At 40.5% G+C, this 20,649-nt stretch overlaps 1 long non-coding RNA gene across 3 annotated transcripts; it reads right to left on the bottom strand.

Annotated features, from left to right (window-relative positions):
* Window positions 1-8,263: 8,263 nt before the first annotated feature.
* Window positions 8,264-17,131, bottom strand: LOC118489269. 3 transcript variants are annotated; one of them, XR_004886958.1, is made up of 4 exons: window positions 17,045-17,131; window positions 16,465-16,531; window positions 9,478-9,544; window positions 8,264-8,522 (listed from the first exon to the last, which is right to left on the bottom strand). It is a non-coding gene; the product is annotated as an uncharacterized LOC118489269 (long non-coding RNA). The 3 variants fall into 3 exon arrangements; XR_004886959.1 differs by lacking the exons at window positions 16,465-16,531; window positions 17,045-17,131 and adding an exon at window positions 10,058-10,144; XR_004886960.1 differs by lacking the exons at window positions 8,264-8,522; window positions 9,478-9,544 and adding an exon at window positions 15,251-15,509.
* Between the last annotated feature and the right edge of the window lie 3,518 nt (window positions 17,132-20,649).

Raw genomic sequence — 20,649 nt, 5'->3', positions numbered from 1 at the left:
CAGATCATCATTATAAATAGGAGATAGAGTTAGGATCAATTTGCATTTAAATTCAAGAGCTACTCCCTTTATAATCTCGTCCAAAAGATCGATCAGGTATTCTTCCTCTCTTCTTTCCTTCTCTTTCTCTGTTTTTCTTTCTCTTTTCATTCCACCGCGAATATGTTGCTCCGGAATTCTCCTCACAAGGATCACAAGAAGAATAGCCCTTTGAAAGGTCAAGGGATCATTAAAGACTCTCCCACCGAGAGGTGCTGCTTCACCGATGCTCACATCGATAGGATCCGTCACTGTTTTCCGGCGGATGCTATCTTCAAGTCTTTCACTCCCACTGCTTTAAGCGATTTTGTTTCTGACACACGGGTAGCTTTTCCTGCAACTCCGTTCACCATAGGATATTCGTATCCCTTTCCAGCTTTCACCCAATCTTTCTTTTCCCTGACCGGCATGTCTTATATTCAAGCCATGCCGATGATCTGGAGGGTTTTGTATACCCTGGAAAGGATCATTGAGCAAGAAGGGATTGATTTGGGAATGGCGGAGCTGGCTGAGATGTATGATCTCACAACGTTTGGATACTGTCGATATTTGTTGAAACGGAAAGCTGGGGAGGATCACCCTGTTCTTAAGGTTACCAAAAATGATACGAACTGGAAGCGACGATTCTTCTTTGTTAGGAGGGATACCATCCCTAATGGGGAGGATCTGCCCAAGGAGTGGGCTACTCATGGTAGGATAGAGGATCCTGGAAGGATCACCATCAGACTTGTTCCTTATGATGATGATCACTAATGTCTTCTTTGTCTTTTGTGCAGCTATATCCGTTGCTCATCTCAAGTTGACTCCTGCTGCAAGAGAGAGAGTTCTAGCCTTCAAAAAGCTTGATCCTGAGACCAGAAGTTTTCAAGTTGCCATTCAAGATTCACAGGAAGTATCCTCCGCATCTGCCACAATGTCAAGTAAGTATCCTCATTAAAAAGTAGTTCTATGTAGGATTTTTAAATTAGTTAAAGTACTTATCTTATTTTGATTGTGTAGGTGCTGGGAAATCTGTCAAGTCTGCCTCCAAGTTTGGTATTGACGAGCTTGCCAATGTCAAGTCTACAAGGAAGAAGACCCCTGCTGCTAGTCCCTCTGCTTCAGCCCCTAAAGCTCCTATTAGGGGTAAGGGAAAGAAGAGAAAGGCTTCTGAGGATCTTCAAGGATTTCCCCTGCTCCGCCAGCAGTTTCTTGATTATGTTAATGAAGTAAGGATCATTGCCCCTGTTGGTTATCTTACTTGAATATCCTGCTTGAATATCCTGCCTGTATATCCTGCTTCTTTGAGGATCACATGGTCCTGAACTTACCCTTTTCCCTTTCTGCAGAAACTCGCTGAAATAGAAACATATATTGGCCACGTTGAGGATCAAGACCGCCAAATTGCCGACCTCTAACAGATGGGTGTGCTGAAGGATCTCAAGATTGCTGATCTTGAGAAGGAGCTCCGGGCCACCAAGGATAAAGCTGCCAGGATGCTGATCAATTTTGATTACGAGAAGCATGACATTACCCAGGATGCCAAGGTCTCTGCTGCGATAACCATGTATAAGATCCAGCTGCAGATGGCTGCGGAGGCTCAGGATCCTTCCTTCGACAAAGGCACATGGGACGTGGAAGGCTGGAAGGCAAGGCTGGCAGAGTTGGAGGATGATGATGAGGCCGAGGAGATCCCTATGCTTGAAGGTGGTGATGCTGGCAAGGATCAGGGGGAAGCAAGTGGAGCTGGTGGTGATGGTGCAGCGAAGGTTTGAGCTGCAGGATTGGGCAATGATGGAAATTTCTAGACATAGCCGGAGCCCAATTTTTAAAATTTGGTAGTGGTTTTTGTGGTTGTGATGTTTGAAACAATTTATGGTCTGTAACTTAAACAATAGTTTTTAGGGTTAAGGATCCTGGATCCTTTGGACAATAGGTAGGATCGCGAATGGTGGAGGGATCCTCTGTTTGGGGGATGAAGCCTTTGTGATCCTGCCGCTTTTAATTTCCTGCACCTGCTATGACCGCATAGACAATGGACACCCTTTGCCAACCCATGTGGACGGGCCACGTTTTGCTGGTAGAAACGTGGGTTGGCAATTTTGACAACTTTTGAAAGGGTTTAAAATCCTTTGTTAATAAAATAACTTTAATCTTTCTGGCTTACCTTGTTTCGTTATCCTTTATTTATCCTCTTGTTGTCCAATTATTTTAGAAATATATTTGTTAGAATAACAGAAGTTGAGCAAATCATGTTTAATAAATTTAGGATATGATCCTAGATCAAATATCCTATCATTGAGAATTTTCAAAGCAATTTATTTTAAGGATCATAGGTTTAGTTGCCAAAGTGCAAGGGTTGTTCACAATAATGAGTATAATCAACATAGTGAAGGATCATACCTGAGGATCCAAGTTAGGATCCTAACCTTTAATCAAGATAACCGTAGATGAGATTTTAATGGATAATAAGGATTAAGGATCCTTATCTGTTTAACTTCGAAAACCTGAAAAATGGAACATAACTTGGGACTAAGCCAATGTAAAAGATAAATTAGTAGCTGGGGACATGCCCAAAGGATAACTGGGGACAAGCCCAAAGGATAACTGGGGACAAGCCCAAGGATCGTATGTAAACTGGAGTATGGCCCTTACTGGCGACTATCCAAGCTTGGTGACATGAAAATGTCAAAACCTTAGCTAACGTGAAAGCGTTAGAAACCTTAGGAACGGATGTATGGTACGTCTACCATTATACGTAGGATCCCGGGTATAGCCAGTACGATGAGGTTGTCAGCCCCGAAAGTGGGTACTGGTCCCAAAGACGTGAACTATACCAGGATCATCGTGCGCTACTCGCGAAAACTGGGGACAAGCCCAAGGATAACTGGGGTTGGACCCAAGGATCTGAGGTGCTTTTGAAGATCTTTAACGATATGCTGAGGAAACCTAGGCTATCATAACTCAAATTCTCGTGAGAAGAGGATGAAGGATGCATGATCCTTATCCTTAGGTAAAAATAAAGAAACGGAAAAATTTTGAGATAAGGACTTTACCAGAGTAAGGATCATATGCTTGGAGGATCCTGTTCACATGAAATACTTCTTTAAGTGAATAGCATTCCAGGCTCTTGGTAACAAATTTCCTTCCATGGTTAGCAATCTGTATGCCCCCTTTCCTGCTTCGGCTTCAATCAAGTAAGGGCCTTCCCATTTTGGTGCCAATTTTCCGTCAGCAGGATTGATGGTGTTTTGGAATGCTTTTCTCAACACCATATCCCCGACTTGGAACTTCCTTATCCTGACATTTTTGTTGTAGGCACCAGCCATTCTTTGTTGGTAGCTTGCCATCCTTATCCTAGCCAGATCCCTGATTTCCTCAATAGTATCCAAGTCTTGAGCTAGGTTTGCAGCATTTTCTTCAGGATCACGAGTACTTGTTCTAGCAGTTGGAATCACCATTTCTGTTGGGATCACTGCTTCTGCCCCAAATACAAAAGAGAAGGGTGTTTGACCAGTGGCATTCTTGGGAGTTGTCCTATCAGCCCACAGCACATAAGGCAATTCCTCTGCCCATTTCCCCTTCTTAGATCCTAATTTCTTCTTCAGGTTGTTGATGATGATCTTGTTGGATGATTCTGCTTGACCATTGGCTTGTGGATGGACTGGTGTTGACGTTATCATCCTAATTCCCCAACTGTCACAAAAGTTAGTGGTTCTGCTCCCAATGAATTGGGAACCATTATCACATATAATTTCAGAGGGAATGCCAAATCTGGTTATAATGTTTCTCTTAATAAAGGATATAACTTCCTTTTCTCTGACTTGAGCAAAAGCTTCAGCTTCTATCCACTTGGAGAAGTAGTCTGTCATGGCAAGCATAAATACTTTTCCACCAGGTGCTTTAGGGAGCTTTCCAACTATATCCATCCCCCATCTCATGAATGGCCAAGAGGATGGTATTGGATGCAAAAATTCAGCTGGCTGATGAAGGATATTGCTGTGTCTTTGACAAGGATCACATTTCTTAGCATATTCTACAGCATCCCTTTTCATAGTTGGCCAGTAGTATCCTGTTCTAAGGATCCTTGAGTACAATGCCCTGCCCCCAGTGTGGTTTCCACAATCTCCTTCATGGAAGTCTCTCAATACTTCTTGAATTTCAGGATCCTCGATACATCTTAAATATGGTCCTGCAAGAGATCGTTTATATAGCATATTATTTAAGATTGTGAATTGAGATACCTTAATCCTGAAAGCTTTAGGATTTTCTCCCATAGGAATCTCCCCGTGTTGCAAGTATCTCATAATTGGTGAGATCCATGATCCTGAATAAGATTGAGCTTCTTCACTAGGGATCACCGCAGTATCCTCTTCTATTTCCATGGCCACCTGATTTTCAATAGCAGGAGCCAGGATATGGATGATGGGGATACTTATATCTTCTGGAATCTTCAAGGATGATCCTAGGTTGGCCAATGCATCAGCTTCTGTGTTTTCCTCCCTTGGTACCTGTGTTAAGCTGAAAGAGACAAAAGAGAGTGCCAATTCTTTGACTATCTCTAAATATTTGGTTAGTTTTTCACCTTTAACAGCATAGGATCCATTAAAGTGATTGGTGATTAGTAATGAGTCTACGTATACTTTAAGGTATCTGACCCCCATATCCTTAGCAATTTGTAAACCAGCAATTAAGGCTTCATATTCAGCCTCATTGTTGGTTGCTTGGAACTCACAGGCTATGGAGTGGGGTATTATGTCCCCCTGTGGCGATTTTAGTAGTATCCCGAGCCCTGTGCCCTTGACATTTGAGGATCCATCGGTGTGTAGTATCCAAGGATCCTTGGTCTCATCCAGCTGCTGGACTTCCAATTCTGCTTCCTTTTGTAGATCACTACTGAAATCAGCCACAAAGTCAGCTAGTGCTTGGGATTTAATGGCTGTTCTAGGCTCATATCTTATATCATGGGCACTAAGCTTTACTGCCCACTTAGCCATTCTTCCGGACATCTCTGGTTTCCTGAGGACATTCTTGATTGGAAAATTAGTTCTAACAACAATAGTGTGGGTTTCAAAATAATGTCTTAACTTAGTTGATGCCATAATTAATGCAAGAATAAGTTTTTCAAAGTGTGAGTACCTGGATTCTGCATCAAGTAAACTCTTACTTACATAGTAAATAGGATGTTGTGTACCTTCGTGATCCTTAACAAGGACAGCACTTACAGCGGTTGAGGATACCGCCAGGTATAAGGATAACACATCTCCTTTTACGGGTTTCATTAATGCTGGTGCTGAGGACATATATTCTTTAAGGGCTTGTAAAGCATTCTCGTGTTTTTCAGTCCATTCAAACTTCTTGTTTTTCCTTAGGATATCATAAAATTCTTTACCTCTTTCTGAGGATTTTGATATGAACCTGTTTAGAGCTGCTATCCTGCCTGTTAGCCTTTGCACATCCTTAGCATTGGCAGGGGACTTGATATTCACTAGTGCTTTAATTTGCTCCGGGCTTGCTTCGATGCCCCTCTGAGTTACCATATATCCTAAAAATTTACCTGCTTTAACACCAAAGTGGCATTTTGAAGGATTAAGCTTCATGTTATAATTATCAAGGATATCAAATGCTTCCTCCAAGTCCCTTAGGTGATCCTCAGCCTTCTTTGACTTGACTACCATATCATCTATGTATACTTCCATAGTTTGTCCTATTTGATCTTTGAACATCATATTCACCAGCCTTTGATATGTTGTACCTGCATTTCTTAGTCCAAAAGGCATGGCAATATAACAATATAAACCGGTTGGGGTCATAAAGGCTGTATCCTCTTGGTCGGATGGTTCCATCTGAATTTGTTGGAATCCAGATGATGCATCCATAAAGGTCAACAGTTCATGCCCCGCCGTTGCATCCACCATGGAGTTAATGTGGGGTAGTGGGAAAGGATCCTTGGGACATGCCTTATTCAGATCAGTGAAATCGACACATACCCTCCACTTTCCGTTTTTCTTTTGGACAACAACCACATTGGCTAACCATTTTGGATATTTTACCTCTTTGATCATACCTGCTCGAAGTAGTCTCTCTACTTCTTCTTGGATAATGGCATTCCTTTCTGGTGCAAACTTCCTCCTTTTTTGATGGATTGGTTTGATAGACCTGTCAATGCCAAGTTTATGAGTGATAATATCCTTAGATATACCTGTCATATCTTCATGTTTCCATGCAAAGGTAGATTTTCTTCTTTTGAGGAAGGATATTATGTCTTCTTTCATCTTGCCAAGGATCCCTGATCCGATATAGATTTTTGATTCAGGATCACTAGGATCTAAGAGGATTTCGTCCACATCTTGTTTCCTTGCCTCCAAGACATTCCTTGGAGTAATCTGTAATTGCTATTGTTCCCTTGGCTTCGAGGTTGGCTTCATGGATGAGGTATAACAATCCTTAGCCTCCTGCTGATCACTGTCGATCTTGATTATCCCCCATGGGCTAGGGAGTTTCACACATTGATGGTAGGTGGATGGGACTGCTTTCATATCATGTATCCAGGGCCTGCCAAGGATAACATTGCAACAAGATAAACAGTCAATAACACAAAATTTTTGATAATTATGTAATCCTTCCACGTAGATTGGGAGTTTGATGTCCCCCAGAGTTTTCTTCGTTTCTCCACTGAATCCCACAAGCACGGAGGATCTTGGTGTGATGTCTGATTCTGGGATACCCATTTTCTTTAGAACATCAAGCTGGATAATGTTTACTGAGCTTCCTCCGTCGATAAGGATCCTGCGGACAAAATGGTTAGAAATAAAGAGAGTAATAACTAAACTATCATGATGAGGATCCTGGATGTTAATGCGATCATCCTCATCAAACGTTATCGTCTTTCCTTCCGAGACACTTGATGTTCGAATAGGTCTTTCTCCATTATCCATTTTTGCTTCCTTTGCATGCCTTTTGGCTGCCGAGAAGGATGTACCACAAATATCTGATCCTCCGGAAATAAAGTTGATCACTTATGCATTCGCCGGAGGGGCTGGAGTCTTTTCAGGGATCCTTTCAGGATCCTGAGTCCTTTGCTTTTTTCTTCCCAACAATTCTTTTAGATGCCCCTTGCTTAACAGATATCCAATTTCTTTTCTTAATGCTATGAATTCTTCAGTTAGATGCCCGAAATCCTCGTGGTATGCACACCACTTTGACTTGTCTTTAGTCCCGGATGGTTTGTCATTCTTTCTGGGCCATCTGGCTTTTTCTCCTAGATTCTGCATTGCAAGGATTAGTTCATGATTGTCAACAGAAAAACAATATTCAGAAATCGGAGGATAATCCTCGTCATCCTCTTCTTGGTCAACAGCATGCACGTTCTGGTTGTCATTTCTATGGTAGGATTTGAACTTATTGTTCTTGAAAGAGGATCCTTGTTTTTCCTGTTTTGAGGATCCTACTTGCCTCTCCTGGATCCTCTTGTCATCCTCTAGCCGGATGAACCTGAGTGCCCGAGTTCTTACTTCATCTAGGTTCCTGCATGGTGTCATAACAAGATCATCATAGAACAATGAATCCTTAAGCAGTCCCATTTTGAAGGCCTCAACAGCCGTGGCCATATCCAAGTTGGGAATGTCCAAGGATTCTTTACTGAATTTAGTTATATAATCCCTTAATGATTCATTATGACTTTGAGTTACCCTATATAAATCACTAGTTAATCTTTCAAATTTTCTACTACAAGAGAATTGGTTATTGAATAAATTAACTAAATTAGCAAATGAAGTGATAGAGTAAGGGGGAAGACTTAGCAGCCATTTAAGAGCTGATCCAGTAAGGGTGGATCCAAATCCTTTACATAGGCATGCTTCCTTTAACTTTTCTGGGATTGGATTGATCTCCATCCTCTCCCTGTATTGTGCTATGTGCTCCTCAGGATCCGTTGTATCATCATACAGCTTCATAGTAGGGATATGGAACCTTTTGGGTACCTCTGCATCACAAATTGGTGGTGCAAAACGAGATACCTTATGGCTTCCATCTGCAATCTCCGGGATAGGCTTGACTACCCCTGGAACACTTGAGATCATATCCTTCAGCTTCTGTAACTCCCTGGCCATAGCATGATTGATACCTGTATCCTGCACGAATCCATGGTTAGTGGTAAGATAATTATTTAAGGTGTTACCTGTAACACCCTTAATAAATTAACATAATATATCGAAATGTTTCATGATACTTTATAAAATCAGAGTTTACAAAAGGATTTACCGTTTTAAACCATACATACTAGTGTAATTTCCCAAACATGTTTAAGATGGTACAAAATTCATTTAAGAGCCATCCTTACTAATCAACTAACAACTAGCTAAAGGATTCAAAACACCATCAACCAAAAGTATTTATGACATGTTTAAAGTTTAGACAAAATTATATTCATGCGGAAGCTTCAGTTTGCGTGTTCGGTTCTTGACAAGGTGCTTGATCATCATCCGAGAGAGATTTATTTGTACCTAGGGTCAAACACTAAAAACCGTTAGTTTCGACTTAGTATATAATGTATAAACAAGTTTGACAACACGAGTGGCCCTAAAAATACAAGTTTTTCCTGGGTTCCACCGTAAATTACGGTGTCACCGTAAGTTACGGTGGACCTGGAATGATTATGGTTCTACCGTAACTCAGGAGGTTCTCATCGTAACAGTTTGAGCTCCACCGTAAATTACGGTGGAACCGTAATTTACGGTGGGCTCTGCACATTTACTCTATTGCTATTTTTCAACTTTACAAGTTCGTAACTTTTTATTCGCTTATCCGATTTAACCGATTCTTCTTACTATGAGTCCGTAATAAAACCTCGGACTTGATCATGTAAATTTTTACATTTCGGAAACCGAGATACCCACAATTTGGTTCCCAAATTTCCTTATTTCCGTTATTCGACCCAATAGTATGAGTGCATAACATCTCTTGTCATTCTTAAAACCTTTTCAACATATTTACCCAACTACCCGGGCTCACATACTTGGTGTTTTCATGCCAATTCCTTGGCTTTGCATTTCCTCTAAAACTATTACTTGATTGTTCGGAATTCAAGCATTCCGTTTCAACAATCCCTTTTTCCTTTAACATCATTGTTCGACCCATATCCCGGGTTCTTATACTTAGTTTCACTATCACCAAATCATTAGCATGGTGCAATTTATCATTTATCTAGATATGAGACTTTCAAGTCGCTACTTCCGTGACTATTTTTAAAACATCATTTTGACCCGTTTTGCCATTTAGTGAAAACCATCACTTCAATGGCTAATCCAACTAAATACCGAGTTCTTGTTTTGACCCGTTTGATAGTCGAGTGCACTTCGGCACTTAGCGACACACCAAACGCATCCTTTATTCTACAACGTCAATTACATTTCAAACCAAAGTAAATAAACTTAATTTGACGAGACTAAAGTCGCGTACCTTCAAAGCACACCTTTTCCGCGGATATCACCTCCGGCGTGTCCACTCGATGTCCCGGATTCCTTGCCTAAAAGAGTCCAATTCATTAAAGATTAGAGCTCTTTTTCATAAACTTTAACGCATTCATTCATTACATATGTAAATCTGCGTTTTTAACAATCTTTAACATTTTAAATCCTCATTTAGGCGTTTTATCAAACACCTTGCGGGTCAGATTTTTACATGATCTAAACCAAGTTCATAACTTGAATTTACCACTCAAATTAACTTCAATTAAACATTATACACATATTTTAATATCAACAATTTCAGAGATTATCTCACAAATTTCAATTTTCACTAGAACAAGAGTCTTAATCCTAATGTTTATCAAGTTCTACCAACTTACTAATCACCCACTATAGTGATTTTGATTTCTACAACTAACATGCAAGATTTTTAACAAGAAACATCTAGGGTTTGTCCCTAGACTTCACATTACTTCCAATTTCATGTTTTACAACACATAATCAAGCTCAACCTTCGATTTCAATCTCATGTAAGAATTTGATTTGTATCAAAATAACCTAATTTGACATACCTTATGACCTTCTTGACGAGGAGATCACAATTCTATGTTCAGATTTTGATTACAACGTGATTTGAGCCTTCAATTTAGAGTTTTTGTTGATGTTAGGGTTTGGAGGTGTGGGTGTCGCCCCTCTCTGTTGTTGATCGACCAGACCCTCAAATTTGGAGGTGTTTGGTTTGATTTCTTACTATTAGTAATTAGAGTTTCATATTTAACAACTTTAGTCCCTCCACTCTTATCTAGTTTATATTTTTGGCCCTTTTAACTTATTCAAATGTTACTACAAGATTTTTAACTAACTAGGTTATTTATCCTAGTTAGCTTATTTCTTGTTTATTATGTATTTTATAATTCTAATATATAGTCCTTAAATTTCGGGATGTTACAAGTCCACCCCCCTTAAAGAGGGTTTCGTCCCCGAAACCGAATTACGTACCGAATAGCGTAGGGTAGAGCCGTTGCATTTCTTCTTCGGACTCCCACGTAGTATCCGCACCCTTCCGGTGTTCCCATTTAACCTTTACTTGGTTGATCCTTTTGTTTCTCAAACTTTTCACTTTACGATCTAGGATTGCAATTGGCCTTACCGCGTAGTTAAGGCTGTTATCCACTTCAATATCGTTGTAGTGGACACGAGCAGTTTCGTCCGCTAAACATTTACGGAGATGTGACACATGGAACGTGCTGTGTACCCCGCTCAACTCCTCAGGTAGCTCAAGGCGGTATGCTACCTTTCCAACCCGTTCCACAATTTCGAATGGCCCGATAAATCTTGGGCTCAACTTTCCTCTTTTTCTAAATCGAATTATCCCTTTCCACGGTGATACTTTCAACATTACCTTATCACCCACTTGAAATTCTATTGGCCTCGTTCGTTTATCCGCATACGATTTTTGTCGATCTTGAGCTGCTTTTAAGTGTGTGCGGATCAAGTCGATCTTACAATTTGTAGCTCGGATTATATCAGTCTGAGCTAACCCCCGTGGACCAACTTCTCCCCAACAAACCGGGGTTCGGCACTTTCTACCATATAACATCTCGTATGGAGCCATTTTAATACTCGCGTGATAACTGTTGTTATATGAGAATTCGACTAAGGGTAAATGGACATCCCAACTGCCCCCAAAGTCGATAATGCAAGCGCGTAACATATCTTCCAACGTTTGGATTGTTCTCTCACTTTGCCCATCCGTTTGGGGATGGTAAGCAGTGCTAATAAACAGCTTGGTTCCCATTTGCTCTTGGAAACCACGCCAGAAATCAGACGTAAACCGGGTATCTCTATCAGACACTATGGATATCGGTACTCCGTGACGCGTCACAATCTCATTGGTGTACACTTCGGACATCTTTTCTGATGTATAAGTCTCCCGGATCGGAATGAAATGTGCACTTTTTGTCAATCGATCCACAACTACCCATATGGCGTCAAAACCACGGCTGGTTTTTGGAAGTTTAGTCAGTAGGTCCATCGTAATTTGTTCCCACTTCCAAACTGGAATGTCTAATGGTTGCAGCTTACCGTATGGTTTTTGATGCTCTGCTTTGACTTGTAAACAAGTCAAGCACTTCTCCACGTACTTCACGATATCTCTTTTCATTCCGGGCCACCAATAATTTTGTTTTAAATCATTATACATCTTGGTCGCCCCCGGATGTATCGAATATCGAGATTTATGGGCTTCGTCAAGTAAAAGTGCTTTGGCTCCACATGTATTGGGAACCCAAATCCTCCCAAATCGAGTTTTTAATCCTTGGTTGCCGTCCTCCAAATCTTTTAACTGCCCTACTATTCTTTCCTTTTTCACATTCTCTTCTTTCATTGCTTCATCTTGGGATTTTCGAATTTGGTCGAGCAATCCCGATGTCACAATTAGTTGCATCGATCGGACTCGAATAGGCGCATAATCTGTCTTTCGGCTTAACGCATCCGCTACTACATTAGCCTTCCCGGGATGGTAATGTATATCACAATCAAAATCTTTTACCGTCTCCAACCACCGCCTTTGCCTCATATTTAATTCCTTCTGATCGAAGAAATACTTTAGGCTTTTGTGGTCGGTAAAAATAGTGAACCTTACCCCGTACAGATAATGCCTCCATATTTTCAAGGCGAACACCACCGCCGCTAACTCGAGGTCATGAGTAGGATATCTCTTTTCGTGAGTTTTCAGCTGCCTTGAGGCATAGGCTATAACCTTGCCTCGTTGCATCAGAACGCAACCAAGCCCAGAATGCGAGGCATCCGAGTAAACTATCATGTCATCCGTTCCATCCGGTAATGACAATACCGGTGCTTGTGTCAATTTTTCCTTAAGCGTTTGAAACGCCTTTTCTTGGTCCTCACCCCAAATAAATTTCTCCTCCTTGCGGGTTAGTTTGGTCAGTGGCATGGCAATTTTGGAGAAGTCTTGTATGAACCTTCGATAATAACCCGCAAGCCCCAAAAAGCTTCTGATTTCCGAAGGATTTCTCGGTGGATTCCATTTCGCCACGGCTTCTATTTTCGACGGGTCTACTAATACCCCGTTTGCGTTGATGACGTGCCCAAGAAATTGCACCTCTCGCAACCAGAAGGCGCATTTTGAAAATTTTGCATACAACTTTTCCCTTCTGAGCGTCTCCAAGACTTCGTACAAATGTCTTGCGTGTTCCGCTTCGTCCTTTGAGTATATTAAAATGTCGTCAATAAAAACTATTACCGATTTATCTAACATGGACTTGCAGACCCGGTTCATGAGGTCCATGAAGGCCGCGGGCGCATTTGTTAACCCAAAGGACATCACCAGGAATTCGTAATGTCCATATCGTGTACGGAATGCCGTCTTCGGTATATCTTCCTCCTTGACTCTCAACTGGTGGTACCCCGATCTAAGGTCGATTTTGGAGAACCATCTAGCACCTTGTAATTGATCGAATAAATCGTCAATCCTTGGAAGTGGATATCGATTCTTCACCGTGAGTTTGTTCAACTCGCGGTAATCGATGCACATACGCATACTCCCATCCTTTTTCTTAACGAATAACACCGGCGCGCCCCACGGTGACACACTCGGGCGAATAAAGCCTTTGTCGAGGAGATCTTGAATTTGAGACATTAACTCTTGCAATTCGGAGGGTGCGAGCCGATACGGTGCCTTGGCCACGGGTTTCGCGCCCGGAATCAATTCGATCCCGAACTCTATCTCCCGTTCCGGCGGTACTCCCGGTAGGTCTTCCGGGAACACATCGGCGTATTCGCGCACTACAGGCACGTCTTCAATCCTTAACGATCCTTTGTTTGGTTCATTCACGTATATCATGAATGCTCTACATCCGTGCTTCATGAGCTTGTAAGCTTTTATCATCGAGCACATAACCGGTTTTCCTTCCTTCTCACCACGTATGACAATCGACTTTCCACTTGGAGATTTTAGTTTTATCTCCTTGCGGAAACACATGACTTTCGCATTATGTCGGGATAGCCAGTCCATTCCGACCACTACTTGGAACTCTCCCATGGACATAGGAATTAAATCTATCGGGTATTCCTCATCATCTATGCTTATCTTACAATCTCGACATATATCACATACAAGGAAACTTTTGTTGTCACCTATTTCTACCTCTAAAGGCATAGGTAATTTTGTTAGTACAAAGGAAGGATGTCGAATAAGTCCATGTGAAATAAAGGACCTATTCGCACCCGTGTCAAATAGCACATGAGCAGGAATTGAGTTTATGGCAAATATACCTGAGACCACATCGGGTTCCGTTTTCGCCTCCACTGCCGTTAGCTGGAAAGATCTAGCTTTTGCTTTTGGTGCTTCAGTGTGCGCACCCTTGTCTTCCTTCTTTCCGGACAATTCCGGACACTCGGATTTCTTGTGACCCGGCTGATAGCATTTGTAGCATACCGAAACTTTCCCCGGGCACAATACAGCCGTGTGCCCTGTCTTCCCGCATATAGGACACGGCTTGTCCTTAAACCGGCACTCACCCTTGTGCCCTTTCCCACACACTTTACAGCTTGGCGTGCTATTCTTTCCTTCTTGCTTCTTTGACGAGTCACTCACGCGTGCCTTTTTCGTGGGACTTGGATTAACCACTTGCGTCCTTCTTTCACCCCTCTCTATTTGTTTTTTCAACTCTATCTCTCTTTCCCGAGCGGCGTTGATGATCTCGGTGAGGGTTTCGTATTTTGAGGGAGTCATGAACTCCCGATATTCCGCGCTTAGCATATTATAATAATAATACACCTTCTGCTCTTCGGTCGTCACCAATTCATCACAGAACCTTAATTTGTCAAGAAAAGTTCCCGTGATTTTATCAATGGACTCGCCCTTCTGCCTAAGCTGGATAAATTCCTCTTTGATTCGATTAATAACCGCCTTGGGACTGTGATGTTTAAGGAAGGGTACCTTAAACTCATCCCATGTCATCGCTTTCGCTTCTTCAATACCGATTTCCTTTGTCTTATTATCCCACCAGTCTTTTGCTTGTCCTCTCAGTTGACCCGTGCCATACGCCACGAAGTCATTTGCGTCACAGTGGGTTCTCTCAAATACCCCTTCTATATCACTTAACCACCTTTGACACACTATCGGATCCACTTCTCCGTTGTAGAGTGGTGGTTTGCATGCCATAAATTCTTTGTACGAGCAACCCTTACGCTCTACTAATTTCTCCTTGGCTGAACTTGCACTATCCTCCAATTTCTTTATCCTTTCATCCACCACTGATAACACCGTGGTTTGGATTTTATCGATAAAACCCGACAAACTATTCTCGATTGCTTTTCCTACCTCTTCGGCAATTACTTCTCTCATTTGTTCGGTGACTCTTGGCACCGCTTCGTCATTTCCTTTATCCGTCATCTTTGAAACTGAAATGTTTACATTTAAACGTTAAACATTTCGTTTATAACATTGCTTCTTTTAATTTGGTTTAGTCAAGTTCTCAACTTGCTTTAACTGTTTAAATTTAGTGCACCTCCCGGGTTTAAGTGTGTTAACACACTTTTCCCATGCACTTTAATTTTCTTCCCATTCATATATAAGACATAATTTGTTAACATAATAAGTTAATTCTTACCGGACGATCGATCAAGCTTGAACCGAACACTTTTGTTGACAACCTTAAGCTCTGATTACCAACTTGTAACACCCTTAATAAATTAACATAATATATCGAAATGTTTCATGATACTTTATAAAATCAGAGTTTACAAAAGGATTTACCGTTTTAAACCATACATACTAGTGTAATTTCCCAAACATGTTTAAGATGGTACAAAATTCATTTAAGAGCCATCCTTACTAATCAACTAACAACTAGCTAAAGGATTCAAAACACCATCAACCAAAAGTATTTATGACATGTTTAAAGTTTAGACAAAATTATATTCATGCGGAAGCTTCAGTTTGCGTGTTCGGTTCTTGACAAGGTGCTTGATCATCATCCGAGAGAGATTTATTTGTACCTAGGGTCAAACACTAAAAACCGTTAGTTTCGACTTAGTATATAATGTATAAACAAGTTTGACAACACGAGTGGCCCTAAAAATACAAGTTTTTCCTGGGTTCCACCGTAAATTACGGTGTCACCGTAAGTTACGGTGGACCTGGAATGATTATGGTTCTACCGTAACTCAGGAGGTTCTCATCGTAACAGTTTGAGCTCCACCGTAAATTACGGTGGAACCGTAATTTACGGTGGGCTCTGCACATTTACTCTATTGCTATTTTTCAACTTTACAAGTTCGTAACTTTTTATTCGCTTATCCGATTTAACCGATTCTTCTTACTATGAGTCCGTAATAAAACCTCGGACTTGATCATGTAAATTTTTACATTTCGGAAACCGAGATACCCACAATTTGGTTCCCAAATTTCCTTATTTCCGTTATTCGACCCAATAGTATGAGTGCATAACATCTCTTGTCATTCTTAAAACCTTTTCAACATATTTACCCAACTACCCGGGCTCACATACTTGGTGTTTTCATGCCAATTCCTTGGCTTTGCATTTCCTCTAAAACTATTACTTGATTGTTCGGAATTCAAGCATTCCGTTTCAACAATCCCTTTTTCCTTTAACATCATTGTTCGACCCATATCCCGGGTTCTTATACTTAGTTTCACTATCACCAAATCATTAGCATGGTGCAATTTATCATTTATCTAGATATGAGACTTTCAAGTCGCTACTTCCGTGACTATTTTTAAAACATCATTTTGACCCGTTTTGCCATTTAGTGAAAACCATCACTTCAATGGCTAATCCAACTAAATACCGAGTTCTTGTTTTGACCCGTTTGATAGTCGAGTGCACTTCGGCACTTAGCGACACACCAAACGCATCCTTTATTCTACAACGTCAATTACATTTCAAACCAAAGTAAATAAACTTAATTTGACGAGACTAAAGTCGCGTACCTTCAAAGCACACCTTTTCCGCGGATATCACCTCCGGCGTGTCCACTCGATGTCCCGGATTCCTTGCCTAAAAGAGTCCAATTCATTAAAGATTAGAGCTCTTTTTCATAAACTTTAACGCATTCATTCATTACATATGTAAATCTGCGTTTTTAACAATCTTTAACATTTTAAATCCTCATTTAGGCGTTTTATCAAACACCTTGCGGGTCAGATTTTTACATGATCTAAACCAAGTTCATAACTTGAATTTACCACTCAAATTAACTTCAATTAAACATTATACACATATTTTAATATCAACAATTTCAGAGATTATCTCACAAATTTCAATTTTCACTAGAACAAGAGTCTTAATCCTAATGTTTATCAAGTTCTACCAACTTACTAATCACCCACTATAGTGATTTTGATTTCTACAACTAACATGCAAGATTTTTAACAAGAAACATCTAGGGTTTGTCCCTAGACTTCACATTACTTCCAATTTCATGTTTTACAACACATAATCAAGCTCAACCTTCGATTTCAATCTCATGTAAGAATTTGATTTGTATCAAAATAACCTAATTTGACATACCTTATGACCTTCTTGACGAGGAGATCACAATTCTATGTTCAGATTTTGATTACAACGTGATTTGAGCCTTCAATTTAGAGTTTTTGTTGATGTTAGGATTTGGAGGTGTGGGTGTCGCCCCTCTCTGTTGTTGATCGACCAGACCCTCAAATTTGGAGGTGTTTGGTTTGATTTCTTACTATTAGTAATTAGAGTTTCATATTTAACAACTTTAGTCCCTCCACTCTTATCTAGTTTATATTTTTGGCCCTTTTAACTTATTCAAATGTTACTACAAGATTTTTAACTAACTAGGTTATTTATCCTAGTTAGCTTATTTCTTGTTTATTATGTATTTTATAATTCTAATATATAGTCCTTAAATTTCGGGATGTTACATTACCTCCCATCGGGTTCAAGTTAGGAACATTGGGTGTGAATCCATATTGCTGGGATTCTGGGATAATGGATGGACCAGTGGAAGCAATGGTCTGCATTGGAATAAATCTCCTTGATGGACATCTAGGCTTCCTGTTTGCAAATTCTTCAAGGATCCTGCTATCTGTAGGGATTCTTGAATCTGGGATGATCCTGGGATGAAGGAGGATCCTTGAACCTGGGATGATCCTGGAACAAAGGAGGATCCTTGAACCTGGGATGTTCCCGGAACGAAGGAGGATCCTTGAACCTGGGATGATCCTGGGACAAAGGAGGATCCTAAGCTCATGAAGGATCCCAAATGCTGGGCGTAGGATCCCGCCGGTTGGAAATATGATCCTGATGCCTGAGTCATTGTTGCTGGGCTGAAATGCACTCCTCTTGATCCACCCATATATTGAATGTCTGGGACCTCTGATGGCTGAGAAGTAATCATTGGAGTATCAAAATTCAAAGATTTGGGCATTAGTGGGGAATGATCCTCTGCCGTTTTCTTTTGCCTTTTGAGATCTCCGATTTCTCTAAGGATCCTGTCATTAGTTTCATCCTGCTGCTGCATACGATCCCTCATCTGCAAAATCAAAGTAAATATATCACTAGTACTGGGAACAGAAGAAGTTAGAGCAGAAGATGATGGTTTAGAGGAGATAGAAGTTGGTCTCTTCTCAGCATTTTTCTGAGATCCAGCTGGTGGTGGAGGCAAAGGTGGAATGCCAGTAGATGAATTGACTGCCGACATCGCTGTGGATGTATTCTTCAATGATGAAGCCATGTAACTCTTTGAAATGATTTCGAACAGAAAGTTTTCTTATGAATGAAGCACCAATTGCCCCACGGTGGGCGCCAAACTGTTTTGGTCAAAAATCACACAAGGATAATGCAACCAAACTCTAAGTAAACGGGGAATGATGCTTGGTTTGTTGAAAAAGTAAAGGATCACTTTAGTAAGAAATATGCAAGTGACACAAGGATTTATACGAGGAAAAAGCCCTTGATCAATGTATGATCTCCGGCATAAAAAACCTCGGGTGATGGCAACTACCGATCACCAAACTTCAATATAAGAAAAATGGTTACAACTTCGGATGATAATGAGCTGAGTACAAGGATCACTATAGTTTCGAGTGTCTAAGCGTGTGAGAATTGTCTTGTGTGTCTTCCGAATGGGGAAGAGTGTTATATATACAAGTGTGAGTGGCCTATTTTAGGTAGAAAGACTAATAATCAGCTCATTACCCCTTTAGAAATAAAAGTAAATCTAGCCTAAATTATCGCCCTTAAATCATGCCAAGTTTCCATATCCTTCACAACGTTCATCTCTGATTAAGCATATGCCAAAGTTGTAAAGACGCGTCCCTTGATTGTGATGCTAAGAGCGGATCCTGCTAGACATTCCTGCAAAATGACATTAAGTTCAATGAAAGCAACTGTTATCATGAGGATCCTATGATAGTCCGTGATCCTGATCCTGGAACTCTGCTGAGGATCACTATCTGCCAAAGAAACAAGGATCACTGGTTAGGATCACATGTAAGGATCATGTATTATAAAAATCCAGACCTAACAGAACTCTGTCTATTTGTGCGTCAGTGAATCAGCATCGTTCTTTCATGGAATCTTCGATGATCCCCTGGCTTTTAAGCGGACTGTCTTTTGTGTGATCCTTAGCCGGGGAGGATCTTAGCATCATTTTAGTCATGATGGTAGAGAAGAATATGAACAGGAAAAGAAAACGTAAAGGGAGAAGAGGAAGAGAGATACCTGCTTGATCTTCGAATGAGGATTTAAAGGGAGTCTTTCTCGAATTTAAATGCAAATTGATCTCTATCCCTAACTTCAATTTATAATAATGATCTTGCAGGGTAGTCACCTTTGTGACGTCAGGATGGTAACGGCTAGTCCGCTTATAACAGCTAGTTATCCGATTGATTTGTTGCGGATAAGAACAGAAAATACAACTCGTTATTTTCACATTTACTCCCTGTATTTTGGGGGCAATTGTTAGGGGAAGATTTTCCTGTGATCAGTGATCCTCAATTGCTATCGGGTTTAGGGATCCTTAATTCTGTCTGAATTGGTGATCCTCAGAGAGTATTATAGGATCAGGATCCAGGATCATTATAGTGATCCTTACACTAACGATTGTCTGCTTTGAATATGGGATTGTTTTGCAGGAGTACGTGCTTGGACTTAGTCATGGCGATATTCCTGGAGCATATTCTCTTTTATTCCACACGTGCTTGACCATGGTGAATGTTATGGAGATCGTGGGGAGAGGGCATGAATTGCGGATAGTTAGTTATTTAGATATTTACTAAATTTAAAAGGGGATAGCGAGCTAGATTAGAACACTTGGCTATTTTTGGCTAAAACACACACACTCATACTGCTCTCATCAGTTTACAACACTTTGCTCGGCGATTACACATCATTGTTACACATTTCACTCTAGTGATCCTTGTAACTAGCTCGCTATCATCCGAAGTTGTAACACACATTTTATTTTATTTGAGTTGGTGATCGGTAGTTTCCATCACCCGAGGTTTTTTATGCCGGAGATCAACTCTTGATCAAGGGCTTTTTCCTCGTATAAATCTCTGTGTCACTTGTTCATTGTATTTCTGAGTGATCCTTAATATTGTTCATTGATTCAAGCATTACACTTCACACATAAATATTTGGTTGCATTATCCTTGTGTGATTTTTGACCAAAACACCTGACATTTCAGGTTTCCTGAGAACATTCTTAATTGGAAAGTTAGTTTTAACAATAATAGCATGAGTTTCAAAATAATGGCTTAATTTAGTAGATGTCATAATCAAAGCAAGGATAAGTTTTTCTAAATGAGAATACCTGGATTCAGCACCAAGCAAACTTTTACTTACATAATATACAGGATGTTGTGTACCTTCATGATCCTTAACAATGACTGCACTACTGCCTTAGAAAAGACTGCCAAATATAAGGATAATATATCCCCCTTTTTCTGGTTTCATTAATGATGGAGCTGAGGATAGGTAATCCTTAAGGGCTTTGAGTGCATTCTCATGCTTTTCAGTCCACTCAAATTTCTTGTTCTTTCTCAGAATGTCATAGAATTCCTTGCATTTCTCTGATGACTTTGAGATAAACCTGTTCAAGGCTGCAATCCTTCCTGTCAATCTTTGCACATCCTTGGCATTGGCAG

The sequence above is a fragment of the Helianthus annuus genome, chromosome 17 (assembly GCF_002127325.2).
Source record: "Helianthus annuus cultivar XRQ/B chromosome 17, HanXRQr2.0-SUNRISE, whole genome shotgun sequence".
Lineage (NCBI taxonomy): Eukaryota > Viridiplantae > Streptophyta > Magnoliopsida > Asterales > Asteraceae > Helianthus > Helianthus annuus.
The sequence above is the reverse complement of the archived record's forward strand: the minus strand, read 5'-3'. Positions and strand labels throughout refer to the sequence as shown.